At 50.1% G+C, this 9,872-nt stretch overlaps 1 protein-coding gene across 4 annotated transcripts in view; it reads left to right on the top strand.

Annotated features, from left to right (window-relative positions):
- Nucleotides 1–491: 491 nt before the first annotated feature.
- The window catches only part of GMEB1 (glucocorticoid modulatory element binding protein 1), a 48,863-nt gene continuing 39,482 nt past the window's right edge, over nucleotides 492–9,872 (top strand). The window contains exon 1 of one of the 4 annotated variants that reach the window (XM_063631451.1): nucleotides 492–743. The gene's annotated coding sequence lies outside the window, so the exon portion shown is untranslated. Of the gene's footprint in view, nucleotides 958–1,259; nucleotides 3,313–9,872 lie in introns of those variants that run through there. The other 3 variants (XM_063631450.1, XM_055261323.2, XM_063631448.1) reach the window with 3 other exon arrangements.

Here is a 9,872-nt window from a genome sequence, read left to right as displayed (position 1 = left end):
AATGCAAAACAAACAAACAAACAAACAAAAACTAGCCGGGCGTGGTGTCGCGCGCCTCTAGTGCCAGCTATTTGGGAGGCTGAGGCCGGAGAATCGCTTGAACCCAGGAGGCGGAAGTTGCAGTGAGCTGAAATCGCGCCACTGCACTCCAGCCTGGCCAAAGAGCGAGACTCTGTCTCAAAAAAAACAAATAAATAAAAAATAAAGGTCTTAATACTTGTTAATTACTATTACTGACCCCAGGAACTCTCTGAAGCACTTTTCATGCAGGTATCACCTTTTTTAGCACTCACATTATGTCTTATCGGAAACAGGTTTAGAGCTGTCAAGAAATTCCTCCAGAGTCGTTTACACTTCCAGCAGGGGAGTCAAGACTTCAACCCAGAAACTCACAAGCAGGAAAAACTTGGCAAACAGGCATGGGTCAGACGATGCTTAGGGCTTGCTCAAGGACTCGTGACCAGTTACTGATCTATGCAGATCTTCTGATTGCAAACTGATAGCTGGATTGTAACTTGAAGGGTCTGATAAGATGTAAACTTCCTAAAACAGGATTTGGGGAGGTAAATGGCGTAGAGTCCTCCAGAGGAGTCGAGAAAGCTAGCTTGGCCCTCAATTGTGGTTGAGGTGATTCTTTCATTCAGGGCTTATTTTCCTCATCTATGAGTGCGGGAAGGAGAGTTACTGGGGTCTCTAGAGACCTTTCCAACACTGATTTTCAAGGGCGAAAGAATTCCGCTTAGGTAAGGCCCAAATCCCTTGGCTAAGGTTAATTCTCGGTGGGGCCGGCAATAGGGACGCGTCCCCTTTAAGGCGCCAGCTCGCCAGCGGCGGCGGCCGGAAGTGTTGAAGCACGGCCTGGCGGCGGCGGTGGCGGTAGCTGCCGTGGCGGCCTCTGCGCATGCTCCGTCGCCCGCCCGCCCTGGCCGCTCGCCGCCCGCCCGCCCGACGGAGACGGTGAGGAGGGGGAGGGGTGGGCGCGCGGGCGCGGGCGCGGGGTGGGGTGGGGGCGGGGGGGCTGGCGCGGGGGCCGCGCGGCGGCCGGCGAGGGCGGGCGGGCGCGCAGGGGGCGGGGGGCTGCTGCCTCCGCGGGCGCCTCCCCACGCCCTGTGCGTGCCGCCGCCGCCGCCGGGGAGCGAGCGGACGTCGCGGCGCCGCGGGGGGGTGGGGGGACGCTGCCGCTGGGTCCGCCCGAGCAGCCGGGCCGCCCCCAGCGCAGCCGGCCGCGCCGCCGGGGCTCGGGCCCCAGGCCGGGGCGGCGGGAACCGGCGAGTCCACCACTGGGGGGGCCCCGGCGCCCCCGGACCGAAGGGCCCGGAAGTACTCGGCTCAGGGGCCAGGAGGGGCCGGAGTGGCTCCGGACTGAGAGGCCCAGGCGCCCAGGACCCCGTCGAGGGGTCCGGGGAGCCTGGGGTATCCCCAAAGGCGGGGTCCGGGGAGCACCGGGCCCTCGGATGAGGAGCTGGTTGGAGGCCTGGGTCCTGCCCAGTGGGAGGGGGACGATAGGTGCTGGAAGCCCGGATGCCCGCCTGGGAGGAGACCCTCTCGGAGCCTTGGCGGGAGAGCAAGAGTACAGAGTGGGTTCTTCTGAGGAGAGCAGAGTCCGGCTTATCCCGAGGGGCGCGGTAGAGGCCTCGGCCACTCAGAATAAGGGAAAAAAGGGCAGGTTCTTTCCCAAAGGCAGGGAAGGAAGAGGAGCTCCCAGGAGAAGTGAGCAGGCCCAGGTCTCCCCACAGATGAGCGCGTGCTAGGAGGACTTTTAGAGCCTCCTGAAGTACGAAGGAGCAGCGTCCAAACCTGAGGGGACGAAGGTGTCTAGGTGCCTCTTGATGTCTAGGTGGAGAACAAAGTAGCCCGCTCGGTCAGGGCATGGAGAAACCTATCTTTTGGAGAGAAGTAGAGATCGTTGAGGAAAGACGCTTCGGGTGTTCCCGCTTTCTGAAATGACAGAGGAATTGGCCTGGTGTTATCTAAGTGAGGGGCAGGAGAGATGAAGGCAAAATCTCAACCCGAGGGTCTTTGGAGGATGATCCACCAGACAAGGGGGTGAAGCCTTGACCTAGACAGCAGAACAGGCGCAGCCCTGGATTCTCTCAAGATGAGAGAAATCTCAGAACCACTTCCTAGTAGACACAGATGGGGCCTTGATTGATGTCTGCTTAGGCGAATCAAGATGGGTTTTAGGAAAAGAGACTGTCAGACATAATTCTAGTCTTGAGGGATTATCTTCTTCCTCCTTGCCTCTGCTGATAGTTACCAAAGTGCATTTGGGGACCCTTTTTATTTGTGTTTTGAGACGGAGCCTCACTCTGTCACCCAGGCTGGAGTGCAGTGGTGCGATCTTGGCTCACTGCAAGCTCCGCCTCCCCGGTTCAAACGATTCTCCTGCCTCAGCCTCCCGAGTAGCTGGGGCTACAGGCACGTGCCACCATACCAGCCAATTTTTGTTTGTTTGTTTGTTTGAGACGGAGTTTCACTCTTGTTGCCCAGACCGGAGTGCAATGGCGCGATCTCACCTCACCGCAACCTCCACCTCTCGAGTTCAAGCGATTCTCCTGCCTCACCCTCTGGAGTAGCTGGGGCTACAGGCACCCGCCACCATGCCCAGCTAATTTTTGTATTTTTAGTAGAGACGGGGTTTCACCATGTTGGCCAGGCTGGTCTCGAACTCCCAACCTCAGGTGATCTGACATCGTCAGCCTCCCAGAGTGCTGGGATTACAGGCGTGAGTCACTGCGCCTGGCCCACCAGACTAATTTTTTTGTGTTTTTAGTAGAGACGGGGTTTCACTGTGTTAGCCAGGATGGCCCTCTCCTGACCTCGTGATTCCTCCGCGTTGGCCTTCCAAAGTGCTGGTATTACAGGCGTGAGCCACTGCGCCCTGCCGGGGAAACTTCTCATTCAATGGTTGCACCGTCTCCTAATTTGAGAGCCTTATATCAAGGATGTATATTTAATATCTTACTTAAATGATTTTTTTTTTGGTTCCTATTTACTTCAGCAAATACATTGAATAGGTAGCTTCTATCAGCTTCATTGGGTTTATTGTGGGGGCAGTATTTTGGTCTTGCCCTAAGCCAAAGTCCACCGGACTGTAGCGGGATGACTCCAAATAACTCTTATCCCATCGCTCCCTCAAACATCTACATAGTAGTCTCCAGTCTGTGACTTAGAATTTCACCTCCTCTGGATACTTCTTTCAGTGTTTCTGCGTAATTTACTTGTTGACCTCATTACATCTTGTAGCACTGTGGATCACCCACTGAATGCATGAGAAGAAATAAAGGGGATATCAAGGAGTTTTGGCCTCAAGTAATAATAAAGTTTTAACTTGGATTTTTTCCCCTCGTTTTAAACAAAACCGTAGTTTAGAGTGGAAATTTCTTTTTTATTTTATTTTTTGCGGGGGACAGAGTTTCCCTATGTCGCCCAGATGAGAGTGCATTGCGGGATCTCAGCTCACTGCAAACTCGATCCTCTCAGCTCAGCCTCCTGAGTAGCTGGGACTACAGGCACGTGGCACTGCGCCCGCCTAATTTTGTTAGTTTTCTGGTGGGCGCTATGATTTATGCCTGTAATGCCAGCACTTTGGGGGGCCGAGACAGGCGGCCTCCCAAAGTGAGCGGCCTCCTCGGCCTCTCTTTAGCTCGAGTTCCAGACCAGCTTGGGCAACATGGTGAAACCCTGTCTCTACAAAAAATGACAAAAATTAGCCGGGCGTGGTGGAGCTAGCTGCCTGTGGTCCCAGCTACTCCGGAGGCCGAAGTGTGAGGATCGCTTGAGCCCCGGAAGTCGAGGTCGCAGTGAGCCGAGAGCGCGCCACTGCTCTCTGGCCTGGGTGACAGAGTGAGACTATGTCTCACCAAAAAATAAATAAATAAATAATAATAAAAAAAACACTACACGTCTCCAAAAATTATAATAGAGTGTGGAATAAATAAATATTTTGGGCTGAGCGCGTTGGCTCACGCCTGTAATCCCAGCACTTTGGGAGGCGGAGGCGGGCGGATCACCTGAGGTCAGGAGTTTGAGACCCACCTGGCCAACATGGTGAAACCCTGTCTGTACTAAAAAATACAAAAATTAGCTGGGCGTGGTGGCAGATGCCCATAATCCCAGCCCCTTGGGAGGCAGGAGAATCACTTGAACCTGGGAGGCGGAAGTTGCAGTGAGCTGAGACCGTGCCATTGCACTCCAGCCTGGGCAACAAGAGAGAAACTCCGTCTCAAAAAAAATTAAATAAATATTTTTGGGTTAGAAAATTTCAGAAAATCTCGTACTCATTTTTACTTTTCTTTTTTTACTTTTTTTTTTTTTTTTTTTTTTTGAGCTGGAGTCTCACTCTGTCACCCAGGCTGGAGTGCAGTGGCGCGATCTTGGCTCACTGCAAGCTCCGCCTCCTGGGTTCACGCCATTCTCCTGCCTCAGCCTCCCGAGTAGCTCGGACTACTCCTCCGCCACCACGCCCAGCTAATATATTTTTTTTTTTTTTGTATTTTTTGTAGAGATGGGGTTTCACCGTGTTAGCCGGGATGATCTCGATCTCCTGACCTTGTGATCCGCCCTCCTCGGCCTCCCAAAGTGCTGGGATTACAGGCTTGAGCCACTGCATCTGGCCTACTTTTTTAAGTCCCCAGAAAGTGCCAATATTATTATTATTATTTTTTGTTATTATACTTTAAGTTCTAGGGTACATGTGCACAACGTGCAGGTTTGTTACATATGTATACATATGCCATGTTGGTGTGCTGCACCCATTAACTCGTCATTTATATTAGGTATATCTCCTAATGCTATCCCTCCCTACTCTGGCCTGGGTGACAGATATTGTTCCTTTTTTTTTTTTTTTGATGGAGTCTCACTCTGTCGCCAGGCTGGAGTGCAGTGGCACAATCTTAGCTCACTGCAACCTTCTCATCCTGGGTTCAAGTGATTCTCCTGCCTCAGCCTCCCGAGTACTGGGCCTACAGGTGCATGCCACCATGCCCAGCTAATTTTTTTTTTTTTTTTTTTTGAGTTTTGCTCTTGTTGCCCAGGCTGGATTGCAGTGGTGTGATCTCGGCTCAACGCAACCTCTGCCTCCCAGGTTCAAGTGATTCTCCTGCCTCAGCTTCCCGAGTAGATGGGATTACAGGCATGTGCCACTACGCCCGGCTAATTTTGTATTTTTAGTAGAGACGCGGTTTCTCCATGTTGGCCAGCTGGTCTTGAACTCCTGACCTCAGGTGATCCACCTGCCTCGGCCTCCCGAAGTGCTGGGATTACAGGTGTGAGCCACTGCGCCCAGCCAGTATCACTCCTTTTTCATTACTTGTTCCAATGTCCTTTCCTGCAATCATGTGACACTTGTCCATTTTTTTTTTTTTTTTTTTTTTTTTTTTTTGAGACGGAGTCTCGCTCTGTCGCCCAGCCTGGAGTGCAGTGGCGCAATCTCGGCTCACTGCAAGCTCCACCTCCCGGGTTCACGCCATTCTCCTGCCTCAGCCTCTCCGAGTAGCTGGGACTACAGGCGCCCGCCACCACGCCCGGCTAATTTTTTGTATTTTTAGTAGAGACGGGGTTTCACCGTGGTCTCGATCTCCTGACCTCGTGATCCGCCCGCCTCGGCCTCCCAAAGTGCTGGGATTACAAGCGTGAGCCACCGCGCCCGGCCCCTAAATCTGCTTCTTTAACAATTAACTAACCCATTTTTTTTTGCCTAAGGTATTATAGGTTGAGTATCCCTAATCTGAAAATCTGAAACCCCAACTCTCCAAAATCTGAAACTTTTTGAGCCAACATGATGCCATAAGTGAAAAAATCCCACAGATTAATAGTTAATGCAGGCTCTGTTTCATTCATAAAATTATTATTATTATTATTATTATTATTTTATTTTTGAGACAGAGTCTTTCTCTGTTCCTCAGGCTGGAGTGCAGTGGCGCGATCTCGGCTCACTGCAAGCTCCGCCTCCCGGGTTCACGCCATTCTCCTGCCTCAGCCTCTCCGAGTAGCTGGGACTACAGGTGCCCGCCACCACGCCCGGCTAATTTTTTGTATTTTTAGTAGAGATGGGGTTTCACCGTGGTCTCGATCTCCTGACCTCATGATCCGCCCGCCTCGGTCTCCCAAAGTGCTGGGATTACAGGCTTGAGCCACCGCGCCCGGCCTCATTCATAACATTATTAAAAATATTGTATAAAATTGGCCAGGCGCGGTGGCTCACACCTGTAATCCCAGCACTTTGGGAGGCCGAGGTGGGTGGATCACGAGGCCAGGAGATCGAGACCATCCTGACTAACACGGTGAAACCCCGTCTCTACTGAAAATACAAAAAATTAGGCAGGCGTGGTGGCAGGTGCCTGTAGTCTTAGCTACTTGGGAGGCTGAGGCAGGAGAATGGCGTGAACCCGGAGGCGGAGCTTTCAGTGAGCCGAGATCAGGGCACTGCACTCCAGCCTGGGTGACAGAGCGAGACTCCGTCTCAAAAATAAAAATAAAAATAAATAAATAAATACAAATAAAGATATTGTATAAAATTGCCATCAAGCGGCCAGGCGCCGTGGCTCACACCTTTACGTAATCTCAGCACTTTGGGAGGCTGAGGTGGGTGGAGTTCAAGACCAGCCTGGCCAAGATGGTGAAACCCTGACTGTACTAAAAATACAAAAAAATTAGCTGGACGTGGTGGTGGGCACCTGTAATCTCAGCTACTCTGGAGGCTAAGGCAGGAGAATCACTTGAACCCGAGAGGCAGAGGTTGCAGTGAGCCGAAATTGCACCACTGCACTCCAGCCTGGGCGAAAAATCGAGACTTTGTCTCAAAAATTAAAAAGAATTGCCATCAGGCTATGTGTGTAAGATGTATATGAAACATAATCGAATTTTGAATTTTGTGTTTAGACTTGTGTCCCACCCCCAGATACCACATTATGTATATGTAAATATGCCAAAATTTAAAAAAAAAATCTGAAATTTGAGGCACTTCTGATCTCAAGCATTTCAAATAAGGGATGCATAATCTGTAAATTTTTTTTTTTTTTGGAGATGGAGTCTCACTCTGTCACCCAGGTTGGAGTGCAGTGGCGGGATCTCGGCTGGGACTACAGGTGCCCATCAACATGTCCGGCTAATTTTTTGTATTTGTAGTAGAGACAGGGTTTCCCCTTGTTAGCCAGGATGGTCTCGATCTCCTGACTTTGTGATCTGCCTGCCCTGGCCTCCCAAAGTGCTGGGATTACAGGCGTGAGCCACCGTGCCTGGCCCATAATCTCTAATTTTTGAAAATTTAAAGCACATTTTTGGAATAATGAATTCCATAAGTTTGCTACTTGCCAAAGTATTACATCTTTTAAATTAAATATGTTATAGCACGGTGCTTGACAATGAGTGCTAGCTCAATAAAGGTTAGCTGATTCTTTTAATTCTGCCTACATTTTTATGGTTCAAATTTTGAAGATATTTATGTGTTAAATTATTCTAGGATTAGATGGCATTTGTATGCTTCATCACATTCCTTTTTGGCCTTTTCTAGACTCAAGGGTCTTAATTGTTTTGGTTCTACTGTTGGTAGCCAGCTGAACTAGTTCATTGATTTTTATTTTATCTTATTTTATTTTATTTTGGTTTTAAGGAGTGGAGAGTTTAATAGGCAAGAAAGAAGGGAGAAGAGGCTGGGCACGGTGGCTCACGCTTGTAATCCCAGCACTTTGGGAGGCCAAGGTGGGTGGATCACCTGAGGTCAGGAGTTCGAGACCAGCCTGGCCAACATGGTGAACTCCCGTCTCTACTAAAAATACAAAAATTAGCCAGGTGTGGTGGCGGGTCCCTGTAATCCCAGCTACTCGGGAGGCTGAGGCAGGAGAATTGCTTGAACCCGGGAGGTGGAGGTTGCAGTGAGCCTAGATCACACCACTGCACTCCAGCCTGGGGTATAAGAGCGAGACTTCGTCTCAAAAAAAAAAAAAAAATAAAGAAGGGAGAAGAAAGGAAGAAGCTTCCCTGTACAGAGACAGAGGGAAGGGGGCTCCAAAGCCAAGAGAGGAGACCCTGGCCCTTTTCTAGTTTGTTTTGTTTTGTTTTTTGAGATGGAGTCTCGCTCTGTCTCCAGGCTGGAGTGCAGTGCCGTGATCTTGGCTCACTGCAACCTCTGCCTCCCGGGTTCAAGCAATTCTCCTGCCTCAGCCTCCAGCTAATTACGCCTGGCTAATTTTTGTATTTTTAGTGGAGACGGTTTCACCATGTTGGCCAGGATGGTCTCGATCTCTTGATCTCGTGATCGCCCGTCTCGACCTCCCAAAGTGTTGGGATCACAGGCATGAGCCACCATGCCTGACCCTTTTTTTTTTTTTTTTTGAGATGGAGTTTTGCTTTCTTGCCCAGGCTGGAGTGCAGTGGCACCATCTTGGCTCACTGCAACCTCTGCCTCCTGGGTTCAATGAATTCTCCTCCCTCATCCTCCTGAATAGATGGGATTACAGGCACCCACCACCACACTTTGCTAATACTGATATTTTTAGTAGAGATGGGGTTTCACCCCGTTGGCCAAGGTGGTCTCGAACTCCTGACCTCAAGTGATCCACTGGTCTTGGCCTCCCAAAGTACTGGGATTAGAGGTGTGAGCCACCGTGCCTGGCCCCTTTGTTTTAAGGCTTCAAGTTGCAGGAGTTCATATTCTGTACTGTAATACCTTGCAGTTAACTTTTCCCCCGCATATCCAATAGTGTCATGTATCTCTTTTCCTTCTGTAGTTTCTTAAGAGCAGATGTTGTTGCTCCTCATGTCTAAGGAATCTAACTCTAGCTGATGTGAGGTAGAGACGCAATATAATATTTGTTGAACTGTCCGTAATGATGAGCCATAAGCTGTATAGCTTAGCCTAGCTGCCTAAGCAAATTTATATCCCCCCCAGATAGGAAGGCAGAAAGTTCTAGAAGTGGCCAGGCATGAAGGCTCACACTTTTTTTTTTTTTTTTGGGGGGGGGTAGCAGTTTCATTCTTGTTGTCCGGGCTGGAGTCTGATGGCATGATCTCGATTCACCCACCACAACCTCTGCCTCCCGGGTTCAAGCAATTCTCCTGCCTGAGCCTCCCAAGTAGGTGGGATTATAGGCATGAGCCACCACGCCTGGCTAATTTTTTTGTATTTTAGTAGAGATGGGGTTTCTCCATGTTGGTCAGGCTGGTCTCCAACTCCCGACCTCAGGTGATCCGCCTGCCTTGGCCTCCCAAGGTGCAGGGATTACAGGTGTGAGCCACCCCGCCTGGCCAAATGGCTTACACTTGTAATCACAACACTTTGGGAGGCCAAGGCTGGATGATCACTTGAAGCCAGGAGTTCAAGACCAGCCTGGGCAACATAGTGAGATCCTGTGTCTATCTTTAAATAAATAAATATAAAAATAAAAAAGAAAATTCTAGAAGTCTTTTAGGGTAAGGTGAGTCACTAATTGGACAAAAATGTATTGCATATCTGCTGTGTGCTCAGATTTGTTTACAAAGGTTCAGATAAGCAGTTTTGTAGATAAAATATATGTCTGATGTTTGAAAACCATTTATTACACTCCTGTTCTGGGCACCATGATAGCCTTGGGGGAATTGCTGAATAAGAAAAGCAATCCTGGCCAGGCGCAGTGGCTCATACCTGTAATCCTAGCACTTTGGGAGGCTGAGGTGGGCGGATCACGAGGTCAAGAGATCAAGACCATCCTGGCCAATATGGTGAAACCCCGTCTGTACTAAAAATACAAAAATTAGCCAGGTGTGGTGGTGCACGCCTATAGTCCCAGCTACTCTGGAGGCTGAGGCAGGAGAATCGCTTGAACCCAGGAGAGGGAGGTGGCAGTGAGCTGAGATCATGCCACTGCACTCCAGTCTGGGGAACACAGCAAGAC

The sequence above is a fragment of the Symphalangus syndactylus genome, chromosome 22 (assembly GCF_028878055.3).
Source record: "Symphalangus syndactylus isolate Jambi chromosome 22, NHGRI_mSymSyn1-v2.1_pri, whole genome shotgun sequence".
Lineage (NCBI taxonomy): Eukaryota > Metazoa > Chordata > Mammalia > Primates > Hylobatidae > Symphalangus > Symphalangus syndactylus.
Note: the sequence above shows the minus strand (reverse complement) of the source record. Positions and strands in the feature narration are given on the sequence as shown.